The 13,796-nt window shown below is 33.6% G+C and overlaps 1 protein-coding gene across 2 annotated transcripts in view; it reads right to left on the bottom strand.

Annotated features, from left to right (window-relative positions):
- The window catches only part of CSMD1 (CUB and Sushi multiple domains 1), a 1,179,538-nt gene that overhangs the window by 925,313 nt on the left and 240,429 nt on the right, over nucleotides 1–13,796 (bottom strand). The gene's annotated exons all lie outside the window — the stretch shown is intronic.

The following is a 13,796-nucleotide window of genomic DNA, read 5'->3' as shown; positions in this document are numbered from 1 at the left end:
ATTTTTTTGAAGTTATAGAATGAAGTGCATACAGTAACATGACAGCAAGTGAGATGAACTCTTATGTCAGCACCAAGGAATATACCCAATTTTCCTACTGTTTAGTAATATGTACTTTTGGAAGACATGACTGACAAATTGATTTTTTAGCTTTGTGGAAAAACTTCCAAACCAGCTTTTTACTTTCATCAGCTATTTTAAATACTGAAAGGCATTTTGATAATTTTATTTGAAAATAAAATTTGAAATTCTTAAGTTTTTATGCAAAAATCATTGAAGTTATATTTCAACTTCTTGAGAAAAATCTCTTCACTTGAAAATCACAACTTAAATTTGCATTTTTAATTGATTTAATTTTGAGGACGATCTTTCAATATTTACTCTTTCTCATAAAGATTTTTAAAGAGCAAGATGATTAGATGAACCTTTGCCCTGCCATGATTATTTTCTCCTACTAACTTGAAAGTGTCATATTCAATGCTATAATAATTCAAAAAAGATAACAGTTTGCATGATATTTTATTCCATCTAATAATGCCTTTTACAGAATATTTCTCTGACAAATATGGGAAATATTTAAATACAAAAAGTGTATGAGCAGTCTTAATCTTTCAGGCAACTATTAAGTTACTTTTAAAAATTACATTCTGTTGATACCTGGATATTTTAATTTATTCTTATTTTTTAAATTAGATTGCATGTTAAGTATTTATTTTAGGATCTTTCCACATTGTCTCTTACAATAAACTTTTGCATACCAACCAGTCAACCAGACATCTAGAGAGCCTATTTAACAGAGTTTGTTCTAATCTAGTGAAGCAAATATACTGCTATCACTGTATTAAAACATTTCATTTGCAGTATCTGTAATCTCTTTTCTGGTTCATTCTTTGCTAAGGTAATGGAAAAAAATTATTCTAATTGAACAAATCATTTTTCATTACATTGCTTTCAAAACTTTTAAGGTCAGGATTTGGCTCAAGTGGCCAAACACATTTCTGAACTACAAATAACTGATTAAAGACACTTTGTTCTTACACCAATGTCACATTCTACTATGTTGTCATTGCCTAAATATCTGTAATATGCTAAGCTCCTCTCACAAAACATCCATTTCCATGCATCCATTTCCTTTTCTAAACTTCTGGGATTAACATAAAATGCGTGGAAATTTTAAGGATTGAGAGAACAATTACAGAAGTCATGAAAAAAGAGACTATTATTTTATGCCAATAATCACTCTTTTAGAAGTAAAAATATCAATGTCATATTCAGTTATGTGCTAATCTCAGTCCACAATATATTCTGGACTTAGTATGAAACAGAAATCATCATTTGAGTACACTGATATATTTTATAGTCTCCTATGGAAACCTGTTGTGATCAGATGCAATATTTTTGCAATTTTAAGTGGTCTTACCCATTTTTGACAAGAATGACTACACAGATGAATCAGTGTGAACTCTGAACTTGGATAAATCCCACCATTTGTAATACTTTACTAAACAGAACACAGGCAACTTTATTTTGGTTTATACTGAAATTTTCTGCTTATTACAAGTGTAGCTCTATGAAAAAAAGTTAGAAAAAGACACAAAAATACAAATGTTCTGTAAAATGAGAAATGGGAATATGCAGGTCAGGTTGTTCTTACATCTCTAAAATAAATTGTAAAGAAAAAAAATCAACATAAGTAAAATAACAGTTGATTGAGTGATTCAAACGTTCTAAGACAGGAAATGAGAGGAACATAATTTAGTGGTTAAAATTAATTAGCTACATAATTTTGTACTTCTCATGCATTCACCAGTCCTTGAAATTGCATGAAAAGAAGTTGACAACAATAACGCTGATATCTGATTTTATATGCACAAGAAATATTTAGGATAAGCATTATCCAAACACATAAGATCTGTGGGTTACGTTTTTCTTTTTGTGCTATTTTCATTTAGTTGATTAGACTTTTGGAACTGCAACAGTGTTGGGAAGGTTTAGATATTTCACCAATGTTTTCCTTTTACATCTGCATTTTCAATCTTACTCTTTGCAATAAATACTTTGTTTTAAAGGACAGTCAGCTTTTTTTTAAACAGAAAGGTTATTTTAGCAACTCAGGTAAAAAACACATATTTCAATAAATACCTATTCATTTTACATCCAAAAAGCAGTGGAGAGTCTTCACTTTCTAGAAAAACAGAAATAACAGGCAGGGCTCCAAAAGAAACCAGAATCTGATTCCTTACTTTTGGATTGTACATTGTTGTAGATCAAATTCCTCTGCATGAAATCAATAAGCATGGATTGTTAAATTAATTTGTCCATATTCAGTCAAAAATATTGATTTTTTAAAGCTTTATTTTCCTTTGATATGAATATAAGTAGTAATTGTGTCTAATTGTATCAGTCAACAGCAAGCCACATTTAGTACTCCATAATTTACCCTCTATTATGCACTACTATTTATCTATAAAGTGATATTTCATTGTATGTAATTACAGGAGAACATAAACAAAACATCAAAACACAGCAGTTTAAAGCAATACTGTTAGGTATAAAACATTATATGTTGTACAACAAAAACAATACTCAATTTAAATAGCAGGAGAAAAAAACAGTAAACTGAAGTCTTTGATTGTATATGTGATTCTGATAACAGTTTACAATAATATTCTTCATCTGTAGAATGGAGGTAGCAACGCCTAACAAGGTTTGTTAAGGATATTGAGATGCATGTATTAAGAAAAACTTATTATGTAGGTTTCACACAGTTTTTAAAGTATATATCACAATAACAAAAGAGGTGAGATAAGTTTAATAATATGTTTGACTATTTCTCCTTGCATTCTCTATCCCCATATTTTCAATAATAAAACCCAACAGTAGCAACAACAACAAACAAAAAAGGAGTTTTCTCTTAAATTAATAGGTTGAAGTGGTGCTTATTAATTTGTATAGCTAAATCCATAATAACTCTTTGGTTTTGAAGCTGACTTGATTCTTTAATTAAGCCTGAATTTAATTCTTTCTTCTAAATTGGACCAGGAAAAAATCAGGAGTTATACATAATTTAATCTCCTATTACTTTATTTCTATTCAAAGCTGTTCTTCATTAACAGCTCAACTACTGAATTAACCAGCATGGGACAGCCCAAAAATATGCATATTGAATCTGTCATTTCAACCAAAATAATTCTCTTTGACCTCAGAATCAGGCCTGAAGTACTGAAACCATGTTAAAAAATAATCTGATCCATAAAGTCTATGTATTTTATTCTTATGCATTTCCAATTAAGAAGTAATTTTATAACTAGCTTAAAAGCAGGTTTGGACTGCCTTAAGAAAGAGTTTAGGAGATACAGTTATAAATAGAAATCTCTCCATGTCCCAGTTGAAATACCTAGATAAAATTAGGGACTGCTTCAGAAAAAATCTCATACAACAGCTATTAATTTCTTTAATATAGATATTAATTACTTCTTTGCAATTTCTCGAGGTAAGACAACATTCAAATAATACATGACTAATATATACCCAGGGAAGTATTAAAAGAATGAAACACCCATGTATTTAATTCTTCTCAGCTTTTAAATTACCTCTTAATACTACACATGAAAATAATTTTAATTCCAGGGTAAGGGCTTCATATATATACATTTTTTTTATTATTATATTTCAGTCTGTGTGCATTTCCTCATGTAAGACTGATAAATTTTCCCTATAGAGTAACTGAAAGGGGATTCTTTAGTTCAGCCCCTGTGGTATTTGTGATAAAATAAGTATAATTTATGACAGTGATAAATCCATATAAATTATTTTTTTCACTTTTTTTCCTTTTTTTGAGTGGTTTTAGAAGAAGATGTTGGTATTTGAAAACTATGTCAAGTAAGGGAGATCTTTTATGTTTTTCAGAGCACACCACACATCTTATGCCCCAACTATAAGTGAGTTCTGAAAGATCCATAGGGATCACAGTGCAATGGTGGAGGAGCAGTCTGATGTGATATTTTGTGGAAACAAAGATACCTCCCAAAACTTGTACCTCAATGGTACCTTATGGGTATAATTGCATTTTACACTGTATTTGAAGATTATACATTTGAAATATCACTCTCTTTTACTTACTTGTAGAATTAAAATTGGTAAACCAAATAATGTATTTTCTAAAGACAGGATTCAAAAAAATATTTAAGCAAACCTTCAGCTATCTGAAGAACTGTCAGAGCAATTTGAGCAGAATATTATGCAAATGTTTGTATGTTTCAAACCTGGCAAGCATCAGAGAAAAATAACATAAACTGAATGTGGCTTGTCCACATGATTTAATGAGAAAGGACAGATAACTACCATCCACCAACTTTTATTGAAGGTATTCCTGAGACTAATTCTGAAATCAACTTTTAAAAATTTTTTGTATTCATGGATCACCACAAGGCTGCCCCAATACAACAGAATAACAGAAACAGGAATGATCACTTCCATTTTATGAGTAGTTAGAAATGTTTTAAGTTTTTCTTTGTCAAGAATTGTCATCAAAATGTAAAAAAGTTTAACACGAAACATATTCTACCAAAGATCTGAGGTGAATAAAAATTAAGCATGGCTGAAATAAGGCTTTACATACAAATCACAATATTATCAAAAGTAAATTCTCTACACTTTAGTCATAAAGTCACACTTACAAAAATTACTGTTTGATTTTGGTTGTTGTCATTCAACACATTAACATATCTAGGGTCTTTCTCCAAGATTAAATGTGTAAAATTATATATATTGATTTTTGACTAGTTGTCCATGAAAGAAAGGTTTAGAAAACTGATCTCTTTTTAATACCTTCTGGTAATATTGGCTGTTTTCAGTTAAATTTGACACAAAGCTGGAAATTTTGAAAGATGAGTGTCCAAACTAAGAAGCAGATTTATCGATGAATTCCAGCTGTACAGGCAAGTAAAAAGACGAGATCATGGCAAAAACATTATAAATTCTACTGTTTAGTCATCACAAGTCTCCTTAGAAACTAGAGAGTCCAATCATGAAAGAAAATAGATGGAAGTCTCACATCTGTTTCTGGTTGTAGGAGGCACGAACACTGTACGATGCTCTATAATGTCCTTAGCTTGGAAAAAAATGGGGCTACTGAGTGCTTAGGGACCAAGGAATGAGATTAGTTGTCATAAATTGTCCCTGACTGCATGTCTATGAGAAGCCAAGGATAACCCTAAATCCCCGGAATCTCATATTTGCCCTACCAACACAAGCATGTAAGACTTGCTTAGATGAGAAATGTAATTTGAATTCAGTTGGATTTAGTCATCTGTTTCTCTAGTTTGACTTCTAATGACTTTTGTCTTATGACCGTGAGCATCTCACATACATTTTTTCTCTCAGAAAATTACCTGGCTTTGAATTATTTCTCTTTTAAGTACTCGTGTTTTCCTGTGAAACTGATGCTTATAAGAAATTCATTCAACATATATGATTCTGTACCTATGCTTGAATCTGCTGCTGAATTTCATACTAATCTGGCTATGACCGACAGTTCACATTTCCTAAGACATTGAGAGATAATTTTCAAGTATTCAGATTTCTTCAGTAATTTTTGATAGCATGAGATATAATGACTGCAAACAGGAATATGCAGGAAATATTTTTAGAATTAATTTCTCAGGTCACACAACAGAAATTTCACTGCATGCAGACCTAACTGGGATTTTTTATGATTTCCTCAGTTTCACTACTAGTGATATAATCATCTTTTCAAGTTCATTTCCACAGAATTTAGCAAATTATGCTATTAATAATGCACAAAAATAGTAAAATCCAGCACATTTCATGGCTAATAACAAAGGGAAAAAAAGAGTCTTCTTCCTAAAATAAGTATATAGCCTATCCATGACAAAGAGTTGAAAAACGCTATTAACAGATGCTACTTCAGAGCCACATTTTACTTTTGACAGCTGAATTAGTTGATTAAACTGTGATCAAGAGGTACCATCACTGACTAAAAGTGTTTAATCAGGTATTTCAAAGAAAACAAATTATTTCAGTTTGGAGAGTCATATTCAGTGAAAATTATTTTATATTGTCTTGCCTTTAGTTTTCATTCCTCTCTCTAAAAGCTATTAAACTGTTTCTCAGAACTGTTTTTCTCTTTTCACAAAGATACTTTTAAGGAACAGTTCAGACATTTTAAATGTTTTTTTAAAGGCATTTATAAAAATAATTTCTGAGGATCCTCCTACAAGTTACTCATGTTCAATACCGAAGATCAACTCTGTTCCTTTTCTCCATAATAAATGTAATACTTCCTGAAAAAAATATGAAAGGTATATAATGCTTAAGACGAACTAGAGTATATCTATTTTGTTTCCTCAGAAATTAATGGAAAACCGCCCACAATTTCTGTAAGAGTGATATATGGCTCCCTGTTTTGTTTTTAGCTGGCTGGGTCTGCTACAGGAGTAAACTAACAAGGCTATTCCCAGTGCTCTGCTGACATCATATATGGTGATGCATAAACAGGGAAAGAAACAAAAGAAAAAGCTAATTTTAATGTCCATGAGAAAATTCAGAGGTGGAAAAAGAAACAATGTTTTCAACTTCCAAATCCTGTTTACTATAAGCAATCACAAAAATAATAAACAAACCTAAGAAAACTAGGCGCATTTCTAAAAATAGTACTATTGACAAAAAAATCTTGGTCTTTTTAAATATATATAAATAGAAAAAAAATGTGCAATTACAGCACTGAAAAGACTGCAGCTAGTTCACACACTCTTATTTTTAGGAACACGAAACACTGCTAAATTTTAGCATTGCCAAGTTTTAACACTCATAAATGCAAATTTGTTTCTTCACAGAGAACCTGCTGTGTGCACATAATGTTTGCAGACTTTTTCTATTCCATAAAATACTGGATAATGAAGCACCACAATCAGTTTATAAGTTTTGACAATTATCAGCCTGATGGTGTAAATTAGTGACCTAAGCAAATCACAGGAAAGAATAACTGTAACAAATTACAACTTTCAACATTAAAATGCATTGTTTTATTATTATCAATAAAGCATAATCTGAAAAAGCTCGCTCTCTCCCAATGGATGGCAGTGGCTGTTGATTTGGATGTGCTGGTGAGGAGAGGGATTTAAGTACTACCTGCAATTTCATTAGGCTGACATCCAGGAGGGGACACTGTGAAATTGCAACAGGGAACTCATCTGCCCCAGTTTTCTTGACTCCTCAACTCGGGTGCCTCAGTGGATCTCATACAAGGCTTTCACAGCACCCACCACCAAGACAGACCTTCCCAAATGGTCTTGTCTGCCAGCTCCTGCCTGGGCTCGTTCTTGTGTCCTCTCATCCTCTGGAAGGCCTCCAAAGAGAAGATCTGCTCTGCAAGGTCTCTGGTGTGCCACTTTTCCCAGGCATTTGGTCCATATGCACAACGTAAACCCTAATTCTAATACACATTCAGATGTGCCTTCAGAGCTTTATGGCTCCAGTTTAGTATCCCTCAAAGTACCAAAATGTCCATAGTCTTTTCTGTTTTTTAAAAAAAACAAACTAACAAACAAACAAACCAAAATGCTTTACTCCCACAAATGCCTAGAGTATTATCAGTAACTTTAAGCATTTTTATGAGAAGGTGAAATGTGTTGTTTTCTTATTCTCTCCATTTCTAGACTATCCGTTCCAGGGCCTGATTATTGAGAATCTTTTGCAATAAAATCACAAATCCTGTCAAGTCAAAAGGAAACACTACTTAGGTAGAACAATATAATAGATGAGTTTAATTTACTTTTGCTGAAATCTGGCATGTATATCATCACCTTATTAATGTATATAAGTAAAAATACCTGAAGTTCTTCCCCACCTGCATATTTATTTGACTCAGTAAATAGAGTGTTCTCAATCTGAATGTTCTTGGGGCAAATTATGGTAAATTAATCTTATTCTGATCGGAGACACAGTTCCAAAGCTGGTGATGGGGCATACACAGATCTCTTCCAGCAAATGTTCACACTCCCTAAACTTGTGTACTGAAAATGAGACAAGCCAGAAGAATGGACTGCACAGGAAAGGAATCTAAACAGAAGACAGTGGAATGCTCTGATCAGCCTCATTACCTGAGCAAACTGGGTGGACTCTCAATTTACAGAGTGAACCATTGGCTGGTTCACAAAATCAAGCTAATAGTTTCTAAATTTCTCCCCATTTACACAGCGATTTTCACCAATCTGCAGAATAATCCTCTGAAAGAGAAATGCACCACAGCAAACATTCCTGAAGAACTCTAACTGTATCTGGAGTTTTCAGCACCAAGAATTGCATGGAGGAGTGCACTGAACAGAAACTAAACTATAAATACGTTGGCTTGCATAGATAATAAAAAACATAAATACCTATGTGCTTAAAAATGACAATAAAATCTAAGCCACTAGCATGGGTTTGGGGTAGTCTACTCATAAACGCCACACTCATATTCAGGGTGACATGTAGGACTGCAGCTGCTAACATGGTCTAGCAGCCAGATATATTTTGGTATTGCTGATAAATAAACTATGACTGTGCAATGTCCAGTCTATTGAGTTCCATGAAATGATCTCAACTAAAACTGAGAGAAAGGATTCAGAGTAATACATGATTGTTTATATAGTTTTGGTCAAACACAAGATTGGCTCGAACATAAATGCTTATGCATTTTGAATAGGATCATGATTAATCCAGCCAGTATGGAAAGAGAGGAAGAAAAATTACTTTTAAGAGTACAAATTCTTTTGGATGTCATGATCATATGTAGGGATGGTGAGACATATAATTATTATTATCCAGTTTAGAAATGGCAAAAAGCATGTCTTGTGTGCAAGCTTTGGAGTCCCAGTCAGCACACAGGCTAAACAGGGCTCCCTGAGGGCTGGAATATGATGTAGAAGAAGGTAAAAAGAACCAGCACCTGCTGTGAGATTACTGGATGACCCCAAGAAACCAACACAAATCAGAACATCTGTTTGGCTCTATCTGTTTCCTCTGTGTTGGTAGATGAAGTGAAAAATCTTTCTGAATGAACAGCTTAGACCTAGGAATATACAGTGTAACCTAAGAAGCTGATTAATTATTTTTAGCTCTGGACATATTTAAGTACCCTATATGTGAAAAGTGAGAGCTGGAAAACACTTCCAAGCACTGTAAGCTTTTCAGCTTGGTACTCATGGCCATCACTGCTTCTGCTCTTATTGAGATATGTGTCCTAATCAACTTCACTCAAATATTTCATGAGGTTAGAAAGATGGGTAATCATTGAGAACCTCAAATAAAGTGGGGAATATGTGTCTTAGAGTAAAGACAGTGTGCCCTTCACTTGAGGCAACTGGTTGTCAGTAGGAGATGGAAACCTACTTAATCCTTTGCTCTCACCCCATCATCCAGCCATCTAGAATCTCATGCTTCCTATAACAGTCAGTACAAAGGCAAATTATTTTTCGTGTGTCATGAGAAGTTGTAATATTTAAAGTTTATTTTGAAAACAGAAGTCTTATTGAGGATGGGTGACAAAAACTATTCAGAAGACTGGAAGAAAGCTCATGTAATATGGCTCATGTTTCAGCAAGTGTGGTATGTGTTAAAGAATGATTTTTGCATTTCTAGATTTTGTGGAGAGATGTTTTAGCAGCTGAAATGAGACAGACGCGACAGTAGTTTGGGCAGTGAAATGTGTAGTCTTCTCTTGAAAATATTTTTGAACAGAGAAGATTCTACTTTAAGGAACTTCTTTGAAACACAGCACACAGGAGTTTGTTCTCCTTCATAAGTTAATATATTTAACACTTTTTTTAAAATGTACCATTTATCAAACTATGCCTTTTTGAAAATATTTCAGGAAAAAATCTGCACACATAATATCCTTGCTTTTTTCAGAAATTAAGCTATTCAATGTGTGAACATCTGTAATCGCATAAAATGATGCATTTTATAAAAAAATGTTCAGAATAAAATGCTACATTCTAAATTCCTGTTATAAAACCATCTTGCAGAAGATAAACGTGTTTGTCATCTAACTCTTGATTAAACTAATAATAGCTTGAAATATAAGAGAAACAAGCAATATAAGAGAAACAGTCATGGTTACTGAGAAAAAAAGTTGGTAAAATAGTAATATTTCATTTGGTTTACACTAGAATTAGCAAAAATAACATTTTTGCTTGGTTTGTTTAGAATGTAATTTTATGAAAAAATAAACAAAGGGCTTTCATATGTTTCACCATTTTGAGTTATTAAATCAGTTCTGAAAATAGTAGATTGTTTGCAATTCCCCAAAGCACATGCACCTACATTATCTTTAAAGAGGAAATAGATAATTCAAGAACTATTTGATGGGACATTTTCTGTGAATTTATGATGTTACAGAGCTTGCAAGGTAAACAAACATTAAAAAGAGAACACTAAGTAATACCCAAAATGTAGCACAGGTTTAGCTTTAATTCCAGTGCACGTTAGATATGCTTGCCAAGGCAGATATAGTTCATCCCAATTGTTATTCTGCAGGATAAAGAGTACTTCTTATGTTTATTTTCTTGCTAGCTTGGGTCATTAATTAAGATGGGGCTTATTAGTATTTATTTATCCAGATTCACTTTTACCCTGTATTAAACAACAATATCTTAAATTGAATTTTTCCGTTTTCACATGTAACTCAAAGCCTGTCACAATGACAGGCCTTTTTCCATCTCTTCTCTGAGAGCATCTTCAGAACCATTTCAACGTGCAGTTAAGATTTACTGAAATTGCTGCTTAAAATATCCATGGTATTCCAGATGTCCATCTACTACAGTGTACCTAACCTGTGCCATCAAATGAATTTCTGTGGCTGCAGTTTGGTTTTGTTCACACAAGCAGCAGTATGTTTAGTTCAAGACTAAAACTAATCTGTTCCCTTGTCTAGGAGGGATGAGAACTTGGCATATGCTTTTACAGCTCTGAGGCAAGGTTAATGGAGTCTCTGCAGGAGCCTGAATGTTAATATGATTTTTATGATCATCACTGTATTAATATCCTTATTTTTAACTTGTACATAACAAATTAATTAAATACTGTGCACTACTGAGTTTCTGTTCTTGTTACAGTGATAAAAGACAGCATAATTACTTTTGTTGTAGGTTCTTTATAATAATTACAGCTCCTTATCTATACAGCTGTATTTCTTTAGAACACATATAATCAGATTGTAACTTTTATCAGGTCATCTTAATGTTGTAATGTAAAGTTACGTTTGGATTAGAGCACCTTTGCACTTGCATTTAAGGACTGGTAAATTATCAAGAGAAAGGGGGGAAAAATAATGAGAATCTGAGCTATAGATTTTTGCTAGTTTAAATTAGAATAGAACAGCTATGCCTGAAGTATACTCTTTATCAAAATGTTATATATTTAAAATCACTGTTTTTCCAAACACTTGCATATAGGATAGCCTTTTTTGGAAACTAAAAGAATTTCCATGGACGGCTGCTTAACTGCACAATGTCTTTAGGTAATTTTAATTTTTTTTTTTTTAATGAAGCTTTTTATTTTAAAGTTATTATGACCGATAAAACATGGTAATCTATCCCTAAAGTTAGTAAGTTAAAGACATCCGTGAATTTTTTTTCCTTCTACCAGCTCTCATCATAGAAATAAATTCATGTTCAAAGAAGTATAGGAGTTCTGATTTAGCTAGAACTGAGCAGTGGGAGAAAGAAAAACAATTGTTAAAACTGCAGGAATTTGAGGTTCCTAAATAAAATAATCTATAGGCACAGTTCAAAAACAAGCAGTCACAAATGAATCTAGACTGGCCACCTGTTAAGCAGCATTCATTGCCACAGATCAAAACCAAAAAGGTTTGGTTCAAAATCAACATTTTGTCTAGCTAGGGAATTCTCTATTAGAAATGAATACGTTCATGGACTATTCTTTTGACTAATTCAGATCATGTTTTGGAAATAGAGTTGAATTTGAAAATATGATTTTTTTCATAACTTCAAATATCATATCCATAAGAGAAGGTGGTCCTGAAAGATCCTATTTTATTTATAAATAGCATCTTCCATCACTTACAGCCACTTCAAGAGGAGAAATGTATAATGAAACTAACATTCACATGAGACTTACATGAATTGGCACATTCCTTCTATTACTTTCTCAGGCTTACCTAGGAAAGGCATGTTGTATTCTGAAATAAAATTTCTAAGAATTATCTAGTCACCTAAATACAGAATAGGTGCTGCTGGAATTCAGAGAAAACACACTCTCCCCATAAACACCTAGTTACCTTAGTTAATTATTACAGGCATAGTTCCCTTTGTGTTTGTGTACAGCTGCTGAACCCTTGATTCAACACGCAATAACTCAAAAGTGGAATTCTGCAACTTGGAAGCTCACTTAATCTTGGAGGCTTAAGCTAAGCACAAACAGTAGTGCCTGGGAGACCTGTCACCTTAGGCAGCTACCTACTTTGCTCCTCTTGAAAATTGATCCTGTGGAGTTAAACGAGAAAGCCAGATACTTTAGCTCTGTGTGAGAAGTGTTTGTCCCAAATAATTTTGACACTAGATGAGATTACCCAGGTCAAGAATGAATTCTGATTACTGTAACATAACTGTGACATTTCTGCCAGCTATATAGTGAACAGTGTTACTAAATACCATATTCATTACTCATTAATTGATCCTAAAGCACATTCATCAACTCGGTCTAATATACAAAATGAGTCATAACAATTAGAAATTAACTGCAGTGCAATGAATGCTATCTCTGAATCAATGCTGTATTGTCTATGCTGGATTTCCTCTCTTCTTTGTACTCATCATCAAAACAAAAACACTTCTCCATCTCTATTCATTGATTCTAGATCAGCGCTGCAGAATGCAACCATTTGCAAAGCAGTCAGTTCACAGATACAGGCAGCAGGAGGAATAACATCCTCCTTAGTACAGCTTGCTATTAGGAAATCTCAGTGCAAGCAGCACCACATGGGCTTCTTAAAAATTGGGCAGCCCCATTATCATCACTGGGAACTCTGTACAGTGATTAATGAAGAATACAGTTTCCATAAAGAATAAAATTAACAGTATGATTGAGTATTTATTGAGAAAATTACCAATTTTCTAAAGTTCTACAGTTGTAGAAAACATTTTATGGTGGAGGAGTACTTTGATTTGGCTCAAAAGAGGTTTGAAATCAAAAATTTTCCCATGACCTTCTGAAACAGTCTTGAACTTGAGTGCAAACTGGCAGTGTGAAGGACAAACAAAAAGAAAGCTAAGCCACAAAACCCTCCAGCTGGTCTGGCTCTAGGCACAGACAACGCCTCTGATAACAGGTTCATATATGGCAAAACGGTCCCTTTTACTGTTATCACCCACAATCTCATTGTCACGACTGGGTATGATAGAATGGAAAACCACTTCTGGTACTGACACCATCTTTGTGAGAAAGATGCCTCATTCACATGCAGTCAGTGCCTCCCAGTGCACTGGACAAATGGATACACTTTGTGGAAAGTAAAGGAGTATGAGACTTTCCTGGTTGGTTTACCAGGGGATGTGAGGCTTTGGCTACATTCCAGCATGCCTGAGTGAAGCATCTTCCCTGGCTCACATGGCGGAAAAGGAAGCTGCTACACAGCTCTGTCCAAACCCATACATCAGCTCTCACAGCTCCTACTAAACCCCAAGATAAATGCATGAATATCACAGGTTTTATTTTGGGAAAGAGCAAGATTACAAATAGGCAGTGATCTAACATTTCTTCCCACACTGGAAACC

The sequence above is a fragment of the Tyto alba genome, unplaced genomic scaffold, assembly GCF_018691265.1.
Source record: "Tyto alba isolate M040663 unplaced genomic scaffold, T.alba_DEE_v4.0 Super-Scaffold_40, whole genome shotgun sequence".
In the NCBI taxonomy this organism is placed as follows: domain Eukaryota; kingdom Metazoa; phylum Chordata; class Aves; order Strigiformes; family Tytonidae; genus Tyto; species Tyto alba.
This window is presented reverse-complemented; position numbering and strand designations above follow the sequence as displayed.